Source organism: Centruroides sculpturatus, unplaced genomic scaffold, assembly GCF_000671375.1.
Source record: "Centruroides sculpturatus isolate CEXI.00-Female unplaced genomic scaffold, Cexi_2.0 scaffold173, whole genome shotgun sequence".
Lineage (NCBI taxonomy): Eukaryota > Metazoa > Arthropoda > Arachnida > Scorpiones > Buthidae > Centruroides > Centruroides sculpturatus.
The window spans coordinates 733,918-746,866 of NW_019384380.1; the positions used below are offsets into that span (position 1 = coordinate 733,918).

General features: G+C 30.2%; 3 long non-coding RNA genes across 3 annotated transcripts in view; 1 reads left to right on the forward strand and 2 right to left on the reverse strand.

The window, feature by feature from the left end:
* Positions 1–12,949, forward strand: part of LOC111617867 — a 44,048-nt gene that overhangs the window by 12,825 nt on the left and 18,274 nt on the right. The gene's annotated exons all lie outside the window — the stretch shown is intronic.
* Positions 3,061–3,865, reverse strand: LOC111617865. Its single transcript, XR_002755498.1, has 3 exons — positions 3,792–3,865; positions 3,352–3,441; positions 3,061–3,278 (listed from the first exon to the last, which is right to left on the reverse strand). It is a non-coding gene; the product is annotated as an uncharacterized LOC111617865 (long non-coding RNA).
* On the reverse strand, positions 8,610–9,268 carry LOC111617866. Its single transcript, XR_002755499.1, has 3 exons — positions 9,188–9,268; positions 8,748–8,837; positions 8,610–8,674 (listed from the first exon to the last, which is right to left on the reverse strand). It is a non-coding gene; the product is annotated as an uncharacterized LOC111617866 (long non-coding RNA).

Consider the following 12,949-nt stretch of genomic DNA (forward strand, 5'->3'; position numbering starts at 1 on the left):
CAAGAAGACGGATTTTATAAAATAAAAAGCAGTTGAAACTACATTTTTATGAATAAAAATTTGACAAACTATTTATCGTTTTATGACGAGTAAAATTTTTTCGTCGCGTTCTCGGCTTTCAAGTAATGCATAAACCTTCGAGGCGCGAGGCCCTTCGGACCGCGAGGCATAGGCGGTGGCCCATGTTGCCCATGCTTTACGCCGCCTTTGGTCATAAAAATGATGTAATTTACATATATATATATATATATTTGTATACTTGCGACAAACTGTTGACTCCACCCATTTTAAAATTAATTTTTTGACATAAATTACATATTATCTGAGAATTAAATTTTCTTTCCGTTGCGTTTACATCCTTTATACATTGCGTCATAAGATCCGGTTCTGTTTCTGCAACGGTTTCACCTCTGAATAGAATTTTATCTGCAGATGTTATTATGGCTAATTGCAGATCTGGATACTTATTCCTTGCTTGTCTAAGTACATCTGCTGGCCTTCCATCGCGACGGGTTTAGCGTTTAATAACGAGGGATGGTGCAAAATATACTCCTATGCGTTTTCTACCGTTTATAAGCATTTTCACAAAATTCTGCAGAGCATTTTCATCACAAAATCGAGCTGTTTAGAAGCTCAGCAGCATCCACTTTTCTATACTTGCTCCTGTATATAATCTATTTCCTTTCATATTCCAGCTCCCGTTCAAAGGTGTGATGGCCTGATTTTGTTCATACGTTATTTGTGAGGGATTTAATATTCTTCCTGTAAACAGTACATTATTGGGACTTACCCGAATACCGAATTCTCTCGAGAATGTTTCAAAATCTCATATCTAAGCATTAATTGATTATCTTATATAATTGAATCTGTCGGCAGAAGGAAGAGCCGTGTTGCGTATCATATCAGTAGTTTGTGTGAATGTTAGCTTCTTATTGCAGTGTTGACCTTCAACAGTATCTCACTCTTCCATCGGTAAATAGATATTTTCTTATAATTACTCACATTAAACAATGTAACTTTGAATATCGCAAGGGTAAGATTCGATTTGCTCAGCAGAATGCTTTGATGGTAATCAAACCATATTTGTCTTCCTCCACTCAACGGAACAACTTCGACTCTGACAAAGAGATATGCACAAGATTAAGTTACATGTTAAACCATTTCTCTATGTATCACTAGCTGCTCGAATGATTTACAACACTTTCCGTAATGCCAATACTAGATTGGAAAACAAGCAAATATGCTTAAGGTTTATCAAGATACTTGCTCCTTAAGATTTTTGCTCTGGGGGACCCGGGTGAGAATCCGGACGGGTCGATAAAATCCCAGAAATTTTTCCGGGGTGATTTGTCTAGATATGTCTGGCCTCCGTCCCTCACCACTCAGTCGCTCCATTGTAGGCCTGGTCGAACCCATAATGGGCTTGCTAAAAGAGGCTCTCTTAGTGCCCCTAATACGAGTTGACAGAGCGAAAAGAGTTTAAAAAACCGGAAGATAATTAAGTATACATCATGCTAACGCCAGTGCCGCAAGTGACGAGAGTTAAACCGTGCATGTCTCATAACTAATAGAAAACTGGCAAAGATAATGATTACATGCCATTATTTACAGCCAACGGCCGCAATTAATATGACAAGCAACAAGTGCATTCTTGTGATCAGAGTCTCGTATTTTTGTTTAGAAATTTTAAAAATGACTCTCGTATTTTATAAGAGAATTTCATTAGACACTAAAGTAATGTTTAATGCACTGTAACTGATAGAAATTATAATTTTTAACAATAATGTTTAAGATAGGCTATATTTGTTTCTTATAAAACAAACAAACATAGCCTATCTTTTCTTTTTACTACAGTAGGCCCCTCTATAACACGGTACCTACGTTCCGTGTTTTATGAAATTCATGTTGTACGAGTCCTAAAATACATGAACTAATTACAGCCCGGCAAATGTGCAGTTTACGGAATATGGTTGTTTGAAATGTTTTCTTCCATAAAATTAATCGATTCTAGACTAATTTGACTCAATATTTTCAAAACACGAATAATTTTTTGAGAGTAATCCATATAAACTATGCTATAAACAAAAAATAGTAGGATTAATTACCGAGTGTGCACTATTTGACGACGCCATTGCTTTAGTTTGTTTTCGTGGTGGAGCGGCGCATCGAGCAACGGGCGCGTGTTTTCCGATAAATTATATTTCTGCGAAAAATTTGCTGAACTTTGGAGACATTATTAGTATAAATATAATTTTTATGGCCTTTAATTAATAAATGGTTTTTAGTAGGCCCGCTGCTCGTTTAAACTCAACAGTTTGTGCAATATTCGCTATCGGTCTAGATTCGACCAATCCTATCGCGACACGAGTCGGCGATGACGTTTTACCGTGTTATACGAGTCTCTTTTAGCGTGTTAAGCGAACAAGATCGCAATTTTTTCGCCGTGTTATACGAATCCGTGTTATATGAACCCGTGTTATAGGGGTCTACTGTATTTATCTGCGGTTTTAGAGGACGAATGCCATCGGTGTTCAGTAAAATATTGAAATCCTCTAATAATTTTATTTATCTTTTGATGTATATGAGATATCAAATTTACCAGATACGTTCGTCCAAAAAATCAATCGTGAGTTCGAGCTACTATCTTCTCCGCCATACTAATTAATAAACTTCTACCAACCACCTATAAGTAATAATTTATTATCTTTAAATAAACTTTTAAATTTCAAATAAAATGGCTTTAGATTATTTAAAAAATATATATAAAGTAAAAATGCATCCTTAAAATATAAAACCAAAATGATTGCTAAAATTATATAATGTACACCTAGACACCAGACGTGCACTCTAAAATTCATACAAGACATAATCATAATACAAATCTTGAAATTATGTATACTTAAACATTGATTTTAAAGGTTTTAATAATAAAATATCATAACAGATGACGCAAGGAAAATTTTAAATGTTGCCAGGAAACATAAGCAACTCGTTTCTGAAATTTTTATTCGAATACAAAGCGCGATACAAATATATTCATAAATATTAGTTAATTTCGGTTACTATAATACTTAATTAAAATTAATAAAATACAAGAATAAAGCATTAATTATTCTGTAAATCAAACGATAACAATTCCGACAGACTTCTCACAATAATGCACATTTACACAATTCATTATTTAAACATTCAGTTTTTCTCAAACATGAATTTCAATGGTTTAAAGAATTGTTCAGATTTAAAAGACCAGAAAAGATAGAATGAAGAGAACTTGCCATCTGAAATAATACACACGCAATTATAAGTATAAAAATTGAACAAATGATAAAAGAAATTTAGTTGAAATCTTACTTTTATGGGAAACTTTTTGGTCACTTTGAAGTAATCTCTAACAGTCAAACATAAAGATTGTTTACCAAATCTCTTCATGAAATTTAAAATCTGTTTAAAACATTATTAATAATATTGTATTATAATTACACAACAGATAAAAAGAGATAAGTAAATCAATAAAATAATATAGTACTAAACCAAATATCTGGCATCCATAAAAACTGGGTAGATTTTAATTTCGGAAGCTTTAGTATAAGAATATTGCAAAGTAGCCAGTTGCGGTATCACACTGCTGACAAAATGTGTGTATAAATACAAGTTTGTTTTCTACATTCCATTGTGTATTTTATATTTTAAGTTTATATTCAGACAGAAAACTAAAACGTATACGATCAGAACACTTCGGTCCCTAGCATGCTGGATATTTGGTCCGGTACTCTACAATTGAAGTATTTAACCTTTAATTTCTGTTCTAATTCGAGTTGACAATCGGCGAACCTTCTAATATCTTGAAACGACGTTTGCATCTGAAAAAAATAATACAATTAATTTAATTTGAAAACGAAATAAAGGCTCTTTATTCTAATAAAATAAATTACTCTGGATGTGAAAGCAGATGCAAATACTCCCAATAAAATACACAAAAAAGTTGCTATAACACAAATAATACAAATGTAGACTTTCAAAATAAATTTCATGTTTGCAAAGACGAAAATAAAGAGAAGTAGACTGGTTTCCATTAGTAAACATCCATATATAATCGTTATAACATAATTAAATGGACTGTTGAGTTGATTAGTAAAAACCCAAAGTTCGTGGTGTCGAGCCATAATTGCTTCCAACTCCGATTGCAAATTCGGATTATACTTTTTCAATTGATACAAATCTTCTGATACTGCCTTGAAAGATTCCATTAAAGTGATTGCAATTGTTATGAAAAAAGTTACAATATTCACCATTCCACCAATGAGAATTATCGACCAGATCCCGATTTCAACAGTGCAGAAAAGAGCTTCGTATTTGTAAATCTTTCCTTGTTCTATTGCGCGGTAAAAGTAAAAAACATTTATAACTTGAGAGCACAATGTAAAAATTACAATCAGAATCGAACTAATGATTTCTGCGTATTTTATCAGAGAAAAAAATTTATTTTCGAAAGAATTTGAGATTTTTAACTTTACTTTTGAATTTAATTTAACTCTTTTCACAATAGTAAACAATAGAGCTGCTGAGAATGCGAAAATTGCAACAGACAGTTTGACAAAGACATCATTCTCGATAAACAAGAACCAAGAATTGCAAGGTGTTTTATTTGATAAATAAGGGATTGTCATAAAAAAGGTGAGGATGAAATGTATCCAATAAACACATTCAATGAAAGAAACATACAATTTATTCAGAACTTTAATAAAGTAAGCGTTATTCTTGACGGTACATAAGCAAGGATTAAAAAAATGCCATCCGTAAATCATGGATATTGACGTAAATGAAGGCAGAAAACATTGCAAACACAATTCCGTGTTTAAATCAACAAAACTGGGTCTAACAGTCGAAATTACGGTTGACATATTTTTAAATAACGAAATAATAGAATTTATATAATGATAAACGTTCTCTTCTGAAAATGCTTGTTACACCAAAGTTAGTACGTCTTGTATGTTATAACTGAAAGTAGCTCACTCTTTACTTACGTTTTATATAACTATTAATGCATTAAGTGTATCTTCTACTAAAAGATGTTTGTTATGTTGACATAACTATTAAAATAAAGGGATCTTCATCTTTTAGGAGTTTCATTATGTATAGAGTTTGATAGCTAATTGCAACAACTATGCAATCAGTAGTAATTAAAAAGGATAAGAATTTCGGTTTATATGAGATCAATATGTTAATATATAATTTTAATTGATGTATTTAATTGGAAATAGTTTGCTTTTCTTGATTTACGTAGGCAATAAATTAGACGTACATCATAAAAGTATTTATTATATTTGAAATAGAAAGCATATTACATTAATTGCTACAATTACTACATTGATTTAGCATAATGAAATGTATTTTTATATCTTTTAATGTTTTTAATGTATTTTTAAAATATCTTATGATGTATCTTATAATGTCTTTTTGTATCTGTATTTAGATATAAGAGATATTAACTATCGCTGTAACGAGGATTTTTACTCCATAATAACATTTTCAGAAGAGAAGAATATTTATTTATTTATTTTTTTTTATAAATACAGTACTGTACTATTATTTGACTAATGTAGATCGAATATACGAATTGAAGTATAAGCATTAAAAACTCGAAAATCGTTGCCATAAACGCAATAATATATAGGCCTAACAAAAAACAATTTTTCATGAGTTCAATTGAAATTTATAATATTTACTTTTATTCAAAGAAAAGTAGTTTAAAATCCCGATAATTGAAACACACAGAATAACGGCTTTTATTTTAGACAGAGATTACTCTAAATTGAATAAGTAGAAATCTTGTCCAGTCTTCAAATGTTATAAATGTCAAGCAATGTGTACAGGTTATCGTCATAGAAATGAAATATAATTACAAACTTAATCAACACCTAATCACTCGCTGAGAGATTTATCTATAAATATCTATATCTATATATATATCTATATATATAATCGAGACGAGTTGATAATAATAATAATCAGCGCAGAGCCCAAACGGTTAGGAGTTGAAAGTTGAAATTTAGTACATAGTTAGGGTACGTCACGAGAACGCACACTAAGAAGGAATTTTTCGAAATTTCCCCTCACGGGGGGAGAGAGACAGGATTAAGGCTTCGACAATGAAAGTGTTAATTAATTAAGTAACGATGGCAGTGTTAATAATAGAAGTGTTAATGATGGAAGTGTCAACAATGGAAGTTTTAACAATAGAAGTTTTAACAATGGAAGTGTTAAGAGAATGCGATGTGCAAGATTTACAGGCACAGATTCGGTTTTTTGCGTTTTTGATTACATTTTAATAGGATATATCACGAGAATATACACTAAGAAGGGAATTTTCGAAATTCCACCAGCGGGGGTGAGGTTGTTTACACTTCCCCCCTCGGGGAAGTGTGAACAACGGAAGTGTTACGAGAAAGCGACGGGCAAGATTTACAGACGTAGATGCAGTTTTTTCGTTTTTGCGGGAAATCGAATATTTTTCAATCCATCTAAAATTTTTCTAATTAGCCTGGAAACAGGTTAGATAAAAAAGCAGAGAGGATTATCATACTGGACATAATATTTATTTTTAGAAAGAGAATTACTGCCGGCTATATGTTTAGATAATACAAATGGTAATGACAAAGTTATGTTTTTAACATTATTCATTGAAGTTGGTCAATCTCTCTTTTGTACAACTCTCTCACTTATACGACTTTTATCATTGGTCTCTTTAGAGTCGTATAACTGAGAGATCACTGTACTTATTTGCGGTGGTTTATCAATAAAAATGTCAATCTCTGCTAAATATCCATGTTATCAAATATGTATTTCATAACATATTTGATACCACATTCATATAAAAAATCCAGCAAAGAGTTGCTTAAATTTTCCAGCAGTTATCAGATTTTATCTTGTAACTTATATTATGAGATTTTGTTATAAAAGTTTTAAATTAATAACTATTATAAATGGGCAAAAAGATTAATCTTCTGTAACGTCTCTAACTTCTCACCCACACAACCTATAATCAAAAACATTTTATAGCATAAATGCTTCTTACATACAAGTTATCATATCAAATTTCGCTTCTATATTATTATAACCGTATGAGATATTAATAAACGAAATTTCCCATGGCAACTTATATAAAGGGCATTGACGATAATGAATTTTGGACATTAAAGATGAGGGTGGTGGAAGATAGTGGTGTCACGTGTCTTATCTCTATTGAGGTCGAACTTATCTCTACCTTCAAAGTTAATTACTTCTTTTTGCCACTTTATAATAATTAATAACATAAACCTTTTTATAACAAAATCTCATAACAGATGGCGCCATAGAAGATTTTATTTATTATGATTAATAGTATAAAAAATATATTAAAAACGAAATTACATAATAGCCGGGAAAGTGACGCAACTCATTACTGACGTTTTTTAAACATTTAAACGAATCACTTTACTCAAATTAAATATAATTACAAGTTTGTATTGATGCTTAATATTCTGAATTTAGTGAATGAAATTTAAATACAACTGTTCAAAAAACTACGGCCTAACCAGCAAAATCCATCATTTCAAATATGGCATTTATAAAGACACATTTAAAATTTTATTGTTACATTATATAATCAACAAATAGTTTAAATTCATATTATTAGTACACTGACGATTTTGAAAATGATGTAATGTTTAAGATAACAAGCAATTAGTTATTGTGGCAGCCTACCGTTCTGGGGGACCCAGAATCGAATCCGGAAGGGTCAAGGAATACCCAGGAATTTTTCGGGATGTGGTCCTTTCAGATATGTCGGGCCTGTCCCTCACCACCCAGTCGCTTCGTTGTGGGCCTGGCCGAACCCATAATGGGTTTGCTATAAGAGACTGTCTTAATGCCCACAAGGCGGAAAGAGTATAAAAAAAGTTGGGTTGCAATTTTTAAATCATGTTTTTAATTTATTCAATTTGCAATGTATGCTCTCCACCTCAAATTAGTAGTGTCTGCCCCTGTTTATCATACTTTTAACAATAGAGTCATTACGGTCATCTATATGCCTTAACCGTCCTTTCATCTGGCGGTCATTAAACAGAGTAAATTAAGCAGGAATACTTCAGATGTAATGTTCCTAAAAATGTGTACAAATGTATGAAAATCGAAGCAGGGAATTCGGTTTCCAGAAGTCTAAAAAGATTAATTATAAGACGCATTGAGTAGAAACAAAGTAAACTATTTGCGAATAATTTGGCTCTTAGAAACTTGTATAAAAAAATCAACACACAATAGATAAAATAAAAATTGCACATTACAATAAAATATTGCCAACATCAATATTTTGGAGCAGTGTATAGCTTAGTGTCGATTCCAGGGTATAAGTAATGCCCATACAAACTTTGGTCCAGATTGGTTTAATAATGAAGATTTGTATATCCGACAAACCAACAAACCGACAGGATTTGAAATATAAAATAAAAATAAAAAAATTCGGTTTCAAATAAGTCAATGATTAATAATTCAAAAAGTAAGAAAACTAAATTAAAATTTAATTTTTATTTTTTATTATTTAAAACATTAATTCTTTACAAAAACATTAATTTCTCTGGCTTAAAGATTTGTTTAGATTTAGAATACCAGAAAATACGGAATGAAGAGAACTTGCCATCTGAAATAAAACACATGCAATTTCGAGTATAAAAATTAAACAAATGATAAAAGAAATTTAGTTGAAATCTTACTTTTATGGGAAACTTTTTGGTCACTTTGAAGTAATCTCTAACAGTCAAACATAAAGATTGTTTACCAAATCTCTTCATGAAATTTAAAATCTGTTTAAAACATTATTAATAATATTGTATTATAATTACACAACAGACAAAAAGAAATAAGTAAATCAATAAAATAATATAATACTAAACCAAATATCTGGCATACATAAAAACTGGGTAGATTTTAATTTCGGAAGCTTTAGTATAAGAATATTGCAAAGTAGCCAGTTGCGGTATCACACTGCTGACAAAATGTGTGTAGAAATACAAGTTTGCTTTCTACATTCCATTGTGTATTTTATATTTTAAGTTTATATTCAGACAGAAAACTAAAACGTATACGATCAGAACACTTCGGTCCCTAGCATGCTGGATATTTGGTCCGGTACTCTACAATTGAAGTATTTAACCTTTAATTTCTGTTCTAATTCGAGTTGACAATCGGCGAACCTTCTAATATCTTGAAACGACGTTTGCATCTGAAAAAAACAATACAATTAATCTAATTTGAAAACGAAATAAAGGCTCTTTATTCTAATAAAATAAATTACTCTGGATGTGAAAGCAGATGCAAATACTCCCAATAAAATACACAAAAAAGTTACTATAACACAAATAATACAAATGTAGACTTTCAAAATAAACTTCATGTTTGAAAAGACGAAAATAAAGAAAAGTAGACTGGTTTCCATTAGTAAACATCCATATACAATCGTTATAACATAATTAAATGGACTGTTGAGTTGATTAGTAAAAACCCAAAGTTCGTGGTGTCGAGCCATAATTGCTTCCAACTCCGATTGCAAACTCGGATTATACTTTTTCAATTGATACAAATCTTCTGATACTTCCTTGAAAGATTCCATTAAAGTAATTGCAATTGTTACGAAAAAAATAACAATAATCACCATTCCACCAATCAGAATTATCGACCAGATCCCGATTTCAACAGTGCAGAAAAGAGCTTCGTATTTGTAAATCTTTCCTTGTTCTATTGCACGGTAAAAGTAAAAAACATTTATAACTTGAAACCACAATGTAAAAACTACAATCAGAATCGAACTAATGATTTCAGCGTAATTTATCAGAGAAAAAAATTTATTTTCGAAAGAATTTGAGAGTTTTAACTTTACTTTTGAATTTAATTTAACTCTTTTCACAATAGTAAACAATAGAGCTGCTGAGAATGCGAAAATCGCAACAGACAGTTTGACAAAGACATCATTCTCGATAAACAAAAACCAAGAATTGCAAGGTGTTTTATTCGATAAATAAGGGATTGTCATAAAAAAGGTGAGGATGAAATGTATCCAATAAACACATTCAATGAAAGAAACGTACAATTTATTCAGAACTTTAATAAAGTAAGCGTTATTCTTGACGGTACAGAAGCAAGGATTAAAAAAATGCCATCCGTAAATCATGGATATTGACGTAAATGAAGGCAGAAAACATTGCAAACACAATTCCGTGTTTAAATCAACAAAACTGGGTCTAACAGGCGAAATTACGGTTGACATATTTTTAAATAACGAAATAATAGAATTTATATAATGATAAACGTTCTCTTCTGAAAATGCTTGTTACACCAAAGTTAGTACGTCTTGTATGTTATAACTGAAAGTAGCTCACTCTTTACTTACGTTTTATATAACTATTAATGCATTAAGTGTATCTTCTACTAAAAGATGTTTGTTATGTTGACATAACTATTAAAATAAAGGGATCTTCATCTTTTAGGAGTTTCATTATGTATAGAGTTTGATAGCTAATTGCAACAACTATGCAATCAGTAGTAATTAAAAAGGATAAGAATTTCGGTTTATATGAGATCAATATGTTAATATATAATTTTAATTGATGTATTTAATTGGAAATAGTTTGCTTTTCTTGATTTACGTAGGCAATAAATTAGACGTACATCATAAGAGTATTTATTATATTTGAAATAGAAAGCATATTACATTAATTGCTACAATTACTACATTGATTTAGCATAATGAAATGTATTTTTATATCTTTTAATGTTTTTAATGTATTTTTAAAATATCTTATGATGTATCTTATAATGTCTTTTTGTATCTGTATTTAGATATAAGAGATATTAACTATCGCTGTAACGAGGATTTTTACTCCATAATAACATTTTCAGAAGAGAAGAATATTTATTTATTTATTTTTTTTTATAAATACAGTACTGTACTATTATTTGACTAATGTAGATCGAATATACGAATTGAAGTATAAGCATTAAAAACTCGAAAATCGTTGCCATAAACGCAATAATATATAGGCCTAACAAAAAACAATTTTTCATGAGTTCAATTGAAATTTATAATATTTACTTTTATTCAAAGAAAAGTAGTTTAAAATCCCGATAATTGAAACACACAGAATAACGGCTTTTATTTTAGACAGAGATTACTCTAAATTGAATAAGTAGAAATCTTGTCCAGTCTTCAAATGTTATAAATGTCAAGCAATGTGTACAGGTTATCGTCATAGAAATGAAATATAATTACAAACTTAATCAACACCTAATCACTCGCTGAGAGATTTATCTATAAAATGGGAAACTTTTTGGTCACTTTGAAGTAATCTCTAACAGTCAAACATAAAGATTGTTTACCAAATCTCTTCATGAAATTTAAAATCTGTTTAAAACATTATTAATAATATTGTATTATAATTACACAACAGATAAAAAGAGATAAGNACTGGGTCTAACAGTCGAAATTACGGTTGACATATTTTTAAATAACGAAATAATAGAATTTATATAATGATAAACGTTCTCTTCTGAAAATGCTTGTTACACCAAAGTTAGTACGTCTTGTATGTTATAACTGAAAGTAGCTCACTCTTTACTTACGTTTTATATAACTATTAATGCATTAAGTGTATCTTCTACTAAAAGATGTTTGTTATGTTGACATAACTATTAAAATAAAGGGATCTTCATCTTTTAGGAGTTTCATTATGTATAGAGTTTGATAGCTAATTGCAACAACTATGCAACTAGTAGTAATTAAAAAAAATAAGAATTTCGGTTTATATGAGATCAATATGTTAATATATGATTTTAATTAATGTCTTTAATTGGAAATAGTTTGCTTTTCTTGATTTACGTAGGAAATAAATTAGAAGTACATCGTACAAGTATTTATTATATTTGAATAGAAAGCATATTACATTAATTGCTACAATTACTACATTAATTTTGCATAATGGAAATGTATTTTTATATCTTAATGGTATAAATTGGATGCTTGTTTGTGCTGTGATGTCTACAATCGTCTTGTTTAATTGTCTAAATATATATTATTATCTGAGATTTATTTGCCTAATGTTTTTTTCTTATATTATTGACATTTTTATTTTTGCTTAATAAAGGTATTTTTTATAAGTAAATAATATTTCTTGATTAATATGTTTTCTAAAATTTGTAGTTTACATTTTTTATGCTCATTTCTTTTATTTACTGTTATAAATTACATTCCAGCTTTGTGTACTTGGATTTTGTTGGAATTTTAATAATTTAAGCGTACCTCTTTCATTTTTTTCTGCACCTTATTGTTTCTTTCTCCCCTATTTGTGAGGAGTTTTATTCTTCTACTCTTGGTACTCTCGGTGCCACTTCGGTACGAGAGTACCAAGGGTCCTTCCGAATTTCAGTACTAGATAAAGGGATTTTCAGTACTAGATAGTTCGGAGGGATTGGAGAAGTGCTGTTTTGTTTCCTGTGTATAAGAGTGGTTCTAAATCGACGCCCAGGAATTATAGAAGAATTTCTTTGTTATCCTGTGTTTCGAAAATTTATTGTGGAATCTTGTATTATAGGTGATGCACCTGGTTAAATTTAAATGCTATTTTATTTGAGAATTAAGCTTGTTTTCGTGTTAAATATTCTATTGCAGAAAATATTTTTATTTTCAATACCCTGCTCACTAAGAGTTTCTTGTAAGTTAAATTCTTTGCAGAATTATTGTAGAGATATTTGCGTACACTGCAAGTAACTTTACACTAAACTTATTTTATGCTGCAAAGGTGGTCGGTTGCTAGATGCGTATCACGTGATAACTACGTGGGTTTTTTTTTAAATTAAAGTACGTTGTATTATATTAAACTTTCAATAACCCTTCGTGGTAAGAATGCTGTTGTATTACCGGCAT